Consider the following 15,082-nt stretch of genomic DNA (forward strand, 5'->3'; position numbering starts at 1 on the left):
ATTTATGATAAAATGTTGTAAAGTGTGGAAGCAAATTTCTTTCATATTTATAGTTAATTTTATTCAGTGTGTGTTTGAAGGAAAACCTTTTAAGAACACCAATAATGTGAGAAAGCTACAACAACTAAATTTATTGTTAAGTATCACATCACTGGTACTCCTGGGGGTTCCTCTTCATGGGAAGAAAGCTTAAACAACATTTTTTAACACATTGGAGTGCTTCCCAGAGATGTGATGGCCTACAGAGGCAGTGCAGTACAAAACACGTTGGAATAGTAGGTCAGTAAACAAGCTTTTTCAGAGGATGAATACAAATAAAAATAACTTTGTTTAATAAAGACAAATTATAATTATCCTTTGTTCTGTAAGAGGTACATTATCTGTCTCTCCTGTTTCACCTGACTCAACTGGAGGTATTTGTTCCATCACCTGACTTAGTGGTTGGCTAGAAATAATAGGACAAAACAATCTACTATTGTTACATGAGACAACAACCTTTCATGTCCTTGAAGCTCACCATGACCTTTCATCTTTCCTATTCCCCAACGATCTCTCATAACAACTAAAACTACACTCAGTTAGGCTGAATTCCAGATTGTCATAAAAAGTGCCCTGGCCTTTCAAAACAAAACCAATTTTTACACCAAGGTGGGGGAGAAACACAAGTCCATTGTTCCAGCACAGATGGAAGTTAGAGTTACTAGGGCAACAGCTCTAATCCTCCTTTTTACCACCTTTTTCACATCATTGGCCTATCAAGTGTGCTACCTTTTAACTCATAAGCTCAAAAGCTGGTAGTCTAACTGGCTGCCCTAATTAGCTACGATTTTCACAGTACAGACAACATGATGAGCTAATCGAAATTTGCAAAATAATGACGTACCTCCAGCAAATATTCCTCCTCCTGAGGCCCAGTCTTAGAATAACAATAATGAGACCATTATTAGAGGAGGGCATTAAAATGCTGCACTGCTGCTAAACAGAGAACTTAATTGTTCTGGTCTTGTCCATTGAATCAACAACCTATTGTTGTGGACTTGAAAAATAAAGGACTGGAGAATGGGTGCCATAATGATTGGTCTGTGCTGCCATACCAGCACTCTGAGAATTGTTTTCCTTTTGAAACTCTTGATGGACTAGTAGTTTTGTTTAAAAGTAATATAAAAGGCAATTGTCTGGATAAAAAGTCCTATTTATTGAAATCTTTAGAAGGAGTTGCATGGATTTGTTCGTGACCCCCGAGATAAAAACACAGGAACCATAATAATACTATTTGTAAAGGCCTGCTACCGCTGCCTACAGTAACACTAGATAACACAGTCTTGTCTAGCTGCTGCAAGAGGAAGGAAGGCATTTCCTTAGTAGACAGTAAGAATACAAAAGGTCAAATACTGGCCAGATCCAACTAATCTGTAAATGAGAAAATATTTTATTAAACAAAATAGCAATTAGGGTTTCTGGTTTTAGGTTTAAACCAATAAATCTACACGGAAATCATGTGTAGCTCAAGTGGTGGTGTTGTTTTTTTAAATAACTATTGCAAATAACCAACTTCAGCTATTTTGAATTTGTTTCAACTCCTCTGTTGAGTGATGTCCCAAAGTTTGTGATTGGGAAGTCAAATAATATATCTAGAGATGTAGGCAACTGAAAAGTGCTATTGGCAATTTACAGTTTTTCCTGTGTTTAAAGAGAGAGCATTCTTTGAAGTGAAAATTGTAACTGGGAGGAAAAGTTTGTTAAAAAATCTTAGGCATTTTTTTGGTTTTAATTCTGCTTTTTAACTGGTAAAACTCAAGTATGCAGTTTGAAAATGTCATAACTTGTATAAAATAAACACTGAGTTTCAGAGGAGAAAACAATAAAACCAGAAACCCTAGTTTTAATCCATCAAAACATTTGGCAAAATACATTGTTCTTAGTTCCATCAGTATAAAATGGCAATAAGCCCATGGGTTATTTATGCTGATAGAAATGAAATCAGAATCAGGTCCCACCATTTTTTTTTCTATTTTTAAGCAAATCTCTACATATAAATGGATCAGAAATAAGATAATACAAGAGTGCATTCTGAGACTCTAAAGTGAATTCAAACAAGAAGAAACAGAAGTTAGCCCCCAAAGTGCTCCCATGGGTATTTTTGACATTGATTTCAGTGGCAGCATATTCAGATCTTCACTTACTCTATTATAATCAACATTTTGTCGCCAATGTTAAAAAAAGAAAGAAAGAAAAAGTTAGAAGTTAAAGGTTAACTCACACTACATTTTTAACAGTACCCAGACAGGTTTACATGCTGTAAAGGTGTCTTGTATGTAGTATCACAGTACATATTTTCTCTAAAGTCAGGGGCTTTTCTTTTGTAAATTGAAAAAATGCATAATATAAAGAAGTATTAAATTGTAAATAAGACCTCTTGCTTCATTCAATCCATGCTTTGCTTCATTTATCTTCATCTTGTTAGGCTAACTTAATTAACAATCTCAGTGTTGCACACTTTCTCTTTTCATTACATCAAATAATGGCCTGGATGTGGGAGGAAGCCCTCACCACAGGGATCTTGAAACACTACCTTGAGGAAGAGTTTCTTACATATGTATTGCTTTAGCAATATTAACTAGCTAGATGTATTAATCTTACAACATTTATTAAATGGGCTCTTCACTGCTTTAAAAGAATTATGCTTCAAATTCCTTTAAAAAAAACATTTCAGAAGCCTTTAATAGTCATTAAAAAAACCAAACAGGCACCATAAATTCATAACTAGTTTTACTCAATGCTTCATTTAATATAAAAAAAACAATTGCACTTGGTACAAATAGTTTGTACCCAATTATGTATACCACCCAAAACATAATAATGTGTCAAATTACTCAACCAAAGCTGTCATACCATTTGCCTGTGAATGTTCTGTATATAATTAATTGGATGATTGGAATGATTTCATTGGTGAATCTGGTTATTTTAATACTGTAAGAGGGAGCACTGTGTTAAACTATACAAGTCTTCCTGCTTTAACCTACAATATTATGGCATCTGGAGCTATGCAAATGGACAAAACAGTAAAGCCTTTTTTAATCTTACCCTGATCAACCAGCCCTCTTTCTCCTAGTGTTTCTTATTTAATTAAAACAGACACTGACAGAAGGACATGGATTAGGACTGTAATGATGCATTTACTTAGATTAATCGGAGGCTCCTCTTGGAGTAATGGCTTAAACAAAGAACAAAAGGAAATTGTTATGAAACAGCCTTTTATCCCAGGCAAAGGTCACATTATGAGGTTTTTAATTTTGTCAGCCTCTGTTACACTGGGCCTTGCTACTGGAATGAGATTTTTTTTTCTTCCCAATGCCAGTTATTATAACACAGCCATTAAAGCTGCAAATTAAAATGTCTGATTTTAAAAAAGGTTGCTTAGCTTCAGAACCCTCTAATTAGCATGTTGTGCATTGTTGTGAAGGAAAGAAGCCTAAAATGCTAATGACCTGCTGCCAGGTGACCGTACTGTTGCGCAAAATAATAAGGATCCTTTCAAGTAATAATATTAATACTCAGCTCTTATGAATTATCCAACCTCAGGTCTGCTCTGCACCACATGTGCTTAAAGAAACAATGTGCATCCAGCCAAAGATCTGAGTTCCACAGACAACACAACAGTATTCCATATGAAACTGGAGAGAAGTGTATATCCACCGAGACATTATAAGGGGAGGGCAAAGCAGGGAAAGTCACCAGAAGCCAAATGAAACTGGGGACAGCACAGGGAAAAGCAAGGAATGGGAAATTCTCAGCCATGTACAAGGAAGATATTCCAGAGACAACTTCTCTTGAACTCACGCACTAGCAAACAGGCACGGCAACATGGGAGTTGTGTGAGGGAATTCTCCAGGTGACGGAAGTTACCCTTGGAGTGAGTTTTCTGAGAGTTTGTTTGTTGTGCTTGCTTGCTTGTTGTGTGCCTGCTTGATTGAAGTTTTAGTGTGGTCTATTTGGGGGGACTGTGTGCTGAGCCTAGCCACCTACTGGGCACGGTTGAGAGCTTCTTAACGAAGCTCTAGCCTACCATTCTTTGATCCTTAATCCCTTTAGGATCCCTTGATGAGGGGGCAGGGCTGACTCAAGGAGATCAAGGGTTAAAAAAGCCAGCTTGTAACTGACCAGAAGAGCTAGTAACCAGGAGCAGAAAACAGGAGAGTTTTGCAAAGATGTTAGAAGAGGGAGTGTGAGAGCAAGATACACCTAATAAACATTTTCTAAACATAGGCCAATAAGACCCATGCAAAAAAAAAAAACCCAAAAACCCACAACCCACAAACTAAGAACAAACAAACAAAACCCAAACCCTGCAAGAGTAAAAATAATGCAGGCAGAAGTCCAGCAGCAGAGTGGGGGCTATCCAGTTTATTGCACTGAATGCAGCTTGTATGACTACTTGCCTTGTAGACAAGTGGTGTGTCTGTGCATTCTGTGCAAGCAGCTCATAGGGTGACCAGATAGTAAGTGTAAAAAATCGGGACAAGGGGTAGAGAGTAATAGGTGCCTATATGAGAAAAAGCCCCCAAAATTGGGACTGTCCCTATAAAATCAGGACATCTGGTCACCCTAGCAGCTCATGACCTGGAGAGATCAAATGTGGGCTCTTGAGACTAGTGTGTCTGAACTGAACGAGCTAAGGGAGACAGAAATATACATAGACAAGACTTTCTGGGACAAGTAGAGCACTCCCACCCGCAGTCTGTCAGCCTCTACACTGTTGAGGAGGAGGAAAGTCTCGAGGAGGGAGAACATCAAGCTGGAGCAGATGGAAACAATCCCATAGTTGGGATTCTCCTTCCAGAAGATGTATGGTATCCTCTCGCACAGAGGATACCCCTCCAGGTGAGGGAACCCCAGTTATTAGGAAAAGACAGGTAATGGTAATGTGGGATTTGATTATTAGAAATACTGATAGTTGGGTTTATCACTGGGAGAACTGCATGGTGAATTACCTGCTGCATGCAAAGACTGTGGACCTTTCAAGACATCTAGATAGATATATGCGCAGTGCTGATGGTCATGGTACATGTAGGTACCAATGACACAGGCAAAGGTATCAGAGAGGTCCTGAAAGCCAAATTTAGGCTGCTAAGGAAGAGATTAAAGTCCAGGATCTCCATGGCAGCATTCTTTGAAATGCTTCTAGTTCTACATGCAAGGCCAGGAAGACAGGCAGAACTGCAGGGTCTCAATGCATGGATGAGTCCATGGCGTTTAAAGGAGGGATTTAGGTTTACTAGGAACTGGAGAACCTTTTGAGAAAGGAAGAGCCTATACAGGAAGCATGGGCTCCAACTAAACCAAAACAGAACCAGACGCCTGGTAAGTAAACTTAAACAGGTCAGAGGATTTTTTTAAACGATGGGCTAGGAAAAAAAAACAACAGGTACGGAGAAGCATACAGTTTGGACAGACACATCTCTTGGGGGAAGATTTATTAAAGAAGATACTCTATATCCTAGTAAAAAAGAGAGGATAGGCGGTAATAAAGTATAGGTAGGAACTGAAGAGAAACACTCAAACAAAACAGAGGCCCATTCAATTACATCACATGAAGGCAAACAACTAAATATTGACAAATTTTATAAGTGCTTGTATACAAATACAGAAGTCTAAATGCTAAGATGGGTGAACTTGAATGCCTGGCATTAAATAAGGATATTGATATAAGAGGCATTGAAGAACTTGGTGGAACTATGATAATCAGTGGGACACAGTAATATTGAGGTACATAATGTATAGGAATCACAGAGTAAGTCATGCTGGTGGAGGAGTGGCACTATATGTGAAAGTAGGGCATACAATCAAATATAGTAAAAATCTTAAATGAATCAAACAGAATCTCTATGGCTAAAAACTCAATGCTTGAATAATAAGAGTACAACAGTAGGAATATACTCCTATGGATGGTATTGGTGATTGTGAAATGCTCAGGGAGATTAGAGAGGCTACAAAAAATAGAAAACTGAACCGTAATGGGGGATTACAACTATCGCTGTATTGACTGGAAACTTGGCCCCTCAGGATGGGATGAAGAAATAAAACTTCTAGACACCATTAATGACAGCTTCTTGGAGCAGCAAGTCCTAGAACCCACAATTCTTGACTTAGTCCTAAATGGCACACAGGATTTGGTCCAAGAGCTGAATATAGCTGAACCACTCGGTAACAGTGACCATAATGTAATTAAATGTAACATCACTGGGGGAGGTGGGGAAAAGGGAATACCAAAGAAACCTACCACAGTAGCATTTAGCTTCAAAAAGAGGAACGTCACAAAAATGAGGCGGCTAGTTAAACAGAAATTAAAAGGAACAGTCACAAGGCAATGGCTACAAGCTGCATGGAAACTTTTCAAAATAGAGGGTCAAACTATACATACTCCCCAGATAAAAAAAAATAGTAAAAGGACCAAAAAATGCCACCAGGGTTAAAAAAGAAGAGTAAAAGAGGCAGTTCTAGTCATCCACATCTCAAAAAACATATTTTAGAATTGGAAAAGGTACCGAGAAGGGCAACAAAGATGATTAAGGGTATGGAACAGCTTCCATATGAGGGGAGATTAAAAAGACTGGAACTGTTCAGCTTGGGAAAGAGATGACCAAGGGACTACAAAATCATGAATGGTATGGTGAAAAAGTGTTATTTACCCCCACCTATAACAGGAGAAGCAGGGGTGATCTAATTACATTACTAGGCCGCAGGTTTAAAACAAACACAAGGAAGTACTTCTTCACACAATGCACAGTCAACCTGTAGAACTTGTTATGAGGGGATGTTGTGAAGGTCATAACTGGGTTCAAAAAAAGAATTAGAGAAGTTCGTGGAGGACAGATTCATCAATGGCTATTAGCCAAGATTGTCAAAGATGCAACCCCATGCTCTGGGTGTCCTTAAACCTCTGACTGCTAGAAGCTGGGATTGTTCTGTTCACTCTGTCTGAAGCATCTGGCACCAGTCACTGTCAAAAGACAGGATATTGGGCTAGATAAGCCATTGGTCTGAATCAAAATGGCCATTCTTATGATATAAATATTCTAAACTTCAACCCGAGTCAAGGTCTAGAGAGTCATGTTTATAGGCTTTGTTCACCTGGAGTCAAGACTGCATCCAAAAAGATCCCAAGATACAAGTACAGGTACATTTTGTCACTGTATAATCAGCCCTTTTATTTACAGTTCAGCATAAGGAGAGGCATCTTAATACCAGAAGACTCAACCAGTGTTGACAAGTCTCACAATTTTATTGCGAGTCTTGTGAAATTTTCTTAAAGCTCCAGCTCCAGAAAATATTTAAATAAGTGAGAATCTCAGTGGTTTTGGTTTTTTCTAATAGCTCTCACAGCTGCAGAGAAAAGTTTGAAAATGTGACCCAAGTGTAACCTAAAGACTCAGAAGCAAGAAAAAAAGAACATGATTTTTAATGTTATGATTTTTATACCAATCCAATGATTCATTGGGACCCATTCATGATTTTGAATGTTTGGGATTAGCAATATTTCTCACCTCACATAGAAAACAGAAAAAAGAAAAACAGCTAATTATACAGTGACAAAACATATCTAAACTTAAGGACATTTTCATTTCATTTACAAAAACCTTAAAGGAGTGCAGAGCTGGGATCAAATCCAAGCCTTATCTGCTGCACAAAGACATAAGCAACTGGGTTCCACAACTGCAAACATATCCATAAATTCTCAGTTCCTCTCTACTGTGTTTCTAAAGTGATAAACAGGGAAACAACCCCTCACCAGAAATAGAATTCATGGTTCTGGCATACAGAACAGGGTACAATATACAGGGGAGGACCATTGCACTAGACAGCGTGACCACAGTTGATAGCATTACATCAGGCAACATGTAGTGAAGTTCCCAGATCTGGCATAATCCTGCGTGTCAACAAATCTCTGGGGTGGCCCCACAGGTAGGGCCAGGTAGGCTCACAGGGAGCACCCCTTCACATGTCAATGGAGAATTTGAATGTATAGTGTGCTGTGGTGGTCTTGTCCATCCTGGCACCATGGTCAAAAAGCATGCAACACCACTTTTGAACATGAGCAATTGAGAGATTGTGACATTTCTCACAAAGTCAAACCTCTTTGTGGTAAGGATTTGGTGCTGACAGCGCATATGGAATGTCTCTAGCCACTTCAAGTCTGCCTGTAAGAGGATCCAGGTTTCTGACCCATATAGCAATATAAGTAGTACATAGGTTTGATAGATCAGGAAGTCTCAGCACAAAGACATTTTTTGCATCCCCAAGTGAGACGTGGATTTATGCGGGAGGCAGGGAGACCTATTGGTCAAAGAATGTCCAATTTCCTGCAACTGTTTGAACTCTGCTTGCAGCCTAGATAGATGAACTCATCAACACCCTCCGCAGTACTTGACCCATCTGCACTGGGGTTCTGATGGCCCAGCCTCAAGGTTCTGGACCTTGGTCATCTGCCATGAAATGTTCAGCCCCAAAGTGGAGTGGGGTTTTGAAGACCCTGGAGGAGCAGGCTGAAATTTTCTCAATTCTCCACAAGCAAGGTAGCATCATTAGTTGATGAACTCTTCTTGATCAACTTTGATTCCACCATATGGAGCAGTAAGTCCTAACACCCAGGTCACAGCTTGAGAGAATAGTGCTGGACTGAGAATGCATTCCCATCTCACACCTGAGGTTGCACAGAAATGTGGCAAATGCCATGAACCAACATACACTCTCTCACACACCAGATTTAGTAGAACATCTGGAAAGCCAACTCCATTCACCATCAACCAAATCAAAAGCTGATTTGAAGTCAAAATATGTCATGTGAAGTGGGCACATAGATTCTTGGTGCAGCTCAGCCAGAAGCCAGACAGTAAGGACAGCATCCATAGTCCACTGCCCAACAATGAAACCTGATTGCTGTGGACAATGATGTCTGCTAAGGAGTGAAGACCTTTCCAGGGAGTTATAACAATGAGACTGGCCTGTATATGTCACACTTAGTGTGAGATCCTTTGCTCTTATACAGGGACACTATGATGTTGTCTTTCCATTCTACTGGTACTTTGCCTGATGCCCATACATTTAAGAACAGTTGATGCTATTCAACGCTCACAGGTTCCAAGGCATTTTTTAGCAGCTCAGGCAGAATAATATCACGTCCAGCAGCATGTGCATTCTGCAACTTTTAGATAGCCTTCTGTACTTCTTCAAGTTATGAAGAATCAATATTTGTCCCTGGTTCTGCAGCTGTGTGGTTTGCCAAGTCACAGAGCTTTGGACAGTATTCAGCAGGTGCATGGTTCAACACACTTTCATAACGTGTTTTCCATTTGTTCAAGACCGTGTCCATCAATGGGCAGTGAGACCCATCAGATTTTGTGATGGAGATGTTAAAAGTTTGTTTATAGCTGCCACCAGGGGATGCAGATTGTTTACTTTTGGCTTTCTTCTGCTTCATCATTCAGGAAGTTGATGTAGATCTCTTGGTCACATTGTGTCACAGTCTGGAAAATGCCTTTCCGCTGTTTATGTTCTTGCACATCTCACTGTTTACATGCTTCTGCTCCCCCTGCTCCAATATATCAATTATAATGATATAATAGAAAGTGGTAAATCTCTGACATCTCGCAGGTAGTGGCAGGAAGGGTCCTCTCCAAGAGAACAACAGCCAGGGTGACTTCTGCATGGCCCCAAACAGTGTCCCTTGCTGATAACATTGAAGTGGTGCTGTCAGCCAGGCAACCTAGATGGAGCCCACTGGGCCAAAGAACATTCCACAACCATCAAGAGGAAGAGGAAATAGTATCCCAGTGATTCCCCATCCCCAACACACTACAGGGATTGTGGGCCAACTGCTCCTTCAAGCAGAGCTGCACAGGCATTACAACATCCCCTGAAGGTGACAGGGAGTGGAAAGAGAACCTGAGGATCTGATTATGGCAGCACGGGGCTGGATGTCAGCTCATTTGCATGAGTTTCCCATCCTCCAAGCAGTTCTGCATCACCATGCTGCCAAGTGCAAGCGGATTCTATTCCATCCCCTTTAACACCCTGGGCCTGACCATCCCCAAGGTTCAATCAGCCTGGCGTGTAAGCCAGATTAGGTGACAGTAGCAGTATATCTACACTCTGTTTTAAAACCCACAGAACCACGTCTCAGAGACCGGGTCTACTGACTCGGCTCGCACTATGAGGCTAAACACAGCTGTGCAGACATTTTGGCTCAGGCTGGGGGTCAATTTATGAATTTGTCAGGGTGACAGATTTTAAAATTAAAATCTAAAAAACTAGATTCATTCATAAATTGACCCCCTTTCATGTTTACATTTGGCTCTGAATAACCCCCTCCCTCCAGGCTTCAAAGCCCAAGGCCCATCCCAAGCCGGAATGTCTATACAATTGGGTTTTGGGCCATAGAACAAGCCCCGTGAGCCTGAGTCTGTAGACCTGGGCTCTGAGACTTGCAGCTGCAGGTTTAAAAAATGCAGTGTATATACAGACCCTAAGAGGTACTGCACCTCTCAGTGCTGTGTAACACAGGGATTTTGAATTTCAAATGAACCCCAAAACCTTCTGTTATGTTCCAAACCGTAAACTGGCTATATCTAAAACCCCAAGCCATGTGAGTCAAGGGTTTGGATTTCTGTATTTTAGTAAATAGGGATAAGAGTCTGTCCTCTCATGCTAATTTGGAATAGTACCTTCCTCAGTCAATAGCCTCAGTAGTCCCACTATGGGTAAGAGTGTCACAGTCTGGCCCTGAAGGAATATTTACATAGCTACATGTAAGTAAGTCACTGTACACCTAGTGAAAAACAGAACTTGAGAAAAGTGATATTTGGCCTGATCCTTCAAACCATCCCCTTGTGAAATTCTCATTGCCTCCATTTGGAATTCTGCACACAGCGTGTGAAGGATCGAGCCCTAATATAGCACATTTTAAAGACACTGTGTAATGACTGCACTTTTATTATATATGTATTTATAAGCACGATGCACATACATTGGGATAGATTGGCCTCCAGAAGGTATATTTGTTGCTTAATGTTGAAGTACATGCCATTGCCTTTTTAGTGAATGAGGTAAAATTTGCATCAGCCTCCTACACATAGTGTGAGTATGTGCTTTAAGATCAGAGCTGCTTAGATAATAAATTATCTGCATCATTTAACAGCTACTGGATAGAAAACTATCCAGGTAAAATCTTAATCCACACACCATTAGAACAATCAGTTCCTGCGTGGCTACAGTACTTGGTGTCCTGTGGCTTCTACTGAATATCTGTATATTACATTAGTACTATATTAGCGTACATAGCAAAGAAGCAGCAATTTAAGACTCCAGCATAGCAATCTGGCTGGTCAGGCTGGCACAGCAGCAGTTAGAAGCATGGCACATTGGAAACACTAGCTAAGCAGTTGTGTAGAATCAGGAATCATGCTGGCGAGGTGCAGGACAAGGCATTGAATGGGATCTGGTACATTAACAGCTCAATTGTGCCATTAGGGTGCAGCTCTGAGTAAGTATGGTGCGGAGTCACACTGGCCTACGGAGCTCTGGTGACTAGTACAAAGGGAAAATGGGGGGCACAGCTTCACCTTCTTCCTACCCTCCTTTGAACACACAGTCCTTGCCCACCCACAGAAGGTCCAGTCACTATCTAACCCTAAATATTGCACGTTGGACCAATCAATTAAATTGGAGTATAAAAACAGATATACAATGCTAGAAAAAAAGTAATAAAAGATCACAAAGCTACATCAGGGAACAAGGAGATTAAGAGGTTCCCCCTGCAAAGCTACCATTCTTATAGCTCAGAAGAAAACACAGAAAAAAGCTCTCAAATATATAGTTGCAGTTTTAGGATTTATAAAACTGTTCTTCCGTGGATACTAATTGAAACCAAATGTACATTCAGGGCCAAATCATGTCGTCAGTGGAATTTCTTCCATGAAAATTTAAGCAGGAGAAGGGGAGAAATAGGCTCCTTTTAAAATATGCTTTTATGCAAATACAGTGTCCACAGATTTTTCAGGATGCCTCTCCTCAGTCACTGTGCCCCAACCATAAGATTTGTGTCAGCGTCCAGTAGTTTCAGAATGGGAAGCAGTGCCCCTATACCTATCACTGCAATATCGGCATACTTCACAACCATTATTGAATTTATCCTCACCCCCCTATAAGGTAGGGAAGTATTATCATCATCCCTTATTTCACAGATGGGGAATTGAGGCACAAAAAGATTAAATCATTTGCCCAATGTCACACAGGAAGCTCGTGTGGTACTGGAGATTGTGCCTTCATGTCTGAGATTTCCAGAGAGAGTCTGGGTAGGCCGCGTGGAAACTCTTGCTGTTATGCACAGCCAAGAGGAACAGGCCACAGAATAAAACAGAGGTCTTGCAAGTATCTTAAGCACTGAGTGATCACTGAACACCACAGCACAGAAACTGAACTTAAACCATCACAAACCCATCCTTCCTTTCTGTAAGAAGATGCCCACAGCTCAATAAGCACTGGTAAGTACCCCCCCCACAAAAAAACCCCAAAACAAACCACAGTTGCTTGCACCTCAGCAGTTCAATTCTTTTCAACAGAAATGGCCATTAACCAGATAGTTCCAGAATGGACAAGAATATCCATTTCATTTGTTACAACACAAATTAATTAACTGCATTAACTACTACTACACAGTCACTATCGCATGAGCCTCCATCTTCCCAAGCTATAAATCAGGAGTGGTGCTGTTCTATGGACCCTAATATAGCCAGAAAGCTTCACTGGCCGATTCTACTGCTTTGCCGTACCTCATCCCCATCCTTTCTGAAAAGCCTTGTGCATCCCGCATCCCTGTTCCTTGCATCCTGTTCCACCCAGCACAGCACAGCCATGACACACTGGTACCATTTGATGCATGGCCTTTCACATCTGTCACAATGAGAGGAAGCAAGAGTTGCCCCATAGCTACTTTTTGGATTTTCAGAAGACTGATTTTGGGTAGCCCTTTCTCAGCCCAAGAAATCAGGTCACTCAAGTATTTTCTTAAAAGCCACTTACTAGATTAGCATAGTTACCAATAGATATTCTTACTACCATGTAACCACTCCTTTTGCCATGCCAGCTACTCTGTCTTGTTTCAAAAGTTCATTCACATCTGGTTTGTAACATACTGTACTAAATACTTAGCCCTCAAATCCCTTATAAATTACTTATTTGGTTCTGTAACTGTTTCTCATATAAATGGATAAAAGCACTTTTGACTTAAGTTCCTGAAATTCCCTTAGCAATGGTACTCATCAAAGTTTTAGAACTGTCAAATTTTCTTTTTCAATCATTAAGATAACAATAGATATAATGTTAGATGAAAAATCACAGAAGCATTTGACTCAGTATCTCTACTTGTCATCACTGACTTTTATAAATACCACTGCCCTGTTTTGCATAAGACAATTTTGGAATACAAGATTGACTTTTGCAATTTATCACTGAATTAATCATGCCACCTTCATTGTGCAGACCAGAAATTAAGTTGATGAATGACTATTATTTGCAATAACAAAACTATATTCTTAGATATAGATGTTTACCCAATGAGCACTTCATTCCAATGGATACTGGTATTTTGCTACCATGTGTTTGTGGACCAACATTTACAAACTGTGTGAAAATTTCACATTGATTCGTGTAGTTAGGCAAAGTTTGCTCAATTTCAACTTTATTTACAAGCTAAATTGCAGTTCAGTTTCACTAACCAAGGGAAGAGTAAAACTGGGCCAAAAATTTTGAAGGCTGGTGAGGGATCTATCATTGCTGGTGTAAACCATGTGAAATTAGCCCAGGTAGAGTTTTGTATTTACATTTTGGTTCCCGTCCAACCTGAAACCTAAACACTTCCAAACTGAAGACAACTTCATTTTGACATATTTAGCTATACCTACACATATGGAGATGATACCCATGTGAAATTGCAGAGCCATGTGATAAATTAATTTACCAGGCACTGTTGACCACCTCATTCTCTTTCCACTAATACAATTTTCCCAGGCACTGTGGCTTAGTGTCTAGAGCACTAGACTAAAACTCAGGAGAGTTAGGTTCTATCCCTCGGTCTGCTACTGGGTGACCAGGGGCAGGTCACTTCACCATTCTATGCCTCAGTTTCTTCATTTGTAAAATAGTGACCTTCTTTATAAAGCATTTTGAGATCTATTGAAGAAAAGCTCTGTGGAAGAGGTAGGTATTATTATCCCATGGCCCTAAGTAGCTTCAAACAGCCACCATTTTAAAAGTGAATCTTCAAGAGAAATGTTTCACCTTCTCCCTCCATTATACATCCCTATATCCAATCAACCAGTCGCACTATTAAATTCTACTACAATGACTTTAATTGTCAAATTAATCAAGTTAGTACGCTGAGTGCATTCTTGTTTACAAGCTACATCCTGTCCACTTCATTCCTAGGTTCAGCCTGAAACCAAGCTCCAGCTGCAAATAGCTTCCGAACTGACAAGGCTTTTTTTGGAACCTTGCCATACAGAAGGTTTATGACCTTAAAGGTGCCCTAACCACACACTTTCACCGCTGTTCTTAAAGCTCCATATACCACACATCCACATGCTGAACTTCCCCTCTGAAACTGTAACTGCCCAAGGCTCACAACTGGCAAAATTTAATCCTGGGGCAGTGACAGGGTTTTTTTACACAGAAAAAATATGACTTTAAATCACACAGCCCTTAAAAGGGTAGAAATGGAAACTATATCTTACTGGAAAGAGGATTTTCCCAGCTTCCTGGGAGGACACAGGGATTTGTAACCCTGGAAGGACCTGAAATATCGGACTTCAAATTTGTGACTTTTTGGTATAAAAAAGTTATTTTAGGTCATATTTAGATGTTTTCATCTGATGGCTCTTTCTGAGGCCTGTAGAGATAGACTTATAGTAACTATAGTAAAGGTGTCTATGTGTATGCAAAATAGTATGTCCCACTCACAATTTAAGAACATTGCTAAAATAGTTGTTTTTCACTCAGTGTGTGGTATATACAGAATACATGATAATAC

At 40.1% G+C, this 15,082-nt stretch overlaps 1 protein-coding gene across 4 annotated transcripts in view; it reads right to left on the minus strand.

The window, feature by feature from the left end:
• Positions 1–15,082, minus strand: part of SOX6 (SRY-box transcription factor 6) — a 501,080-nt gene that overhangs the window by 318,718 nt on the left and 167,280 nt on the right. The window lies entirely within an intron of this gene.

The sequence above is a fragment of the Mauremys reevesii genome, linkage group 4 (assembly GCF_016161935.1).
Source record: "Mauremys reevesii isolate NIE-2019 linkage group 4, ASM1616193v1, whole genome shotgun sequence".
Lineage (NCBI taxonomy): Eukaryota > Metazoa > Chordata > Testudines > Geoemydidae > Mauremys > Mauremys reevesii.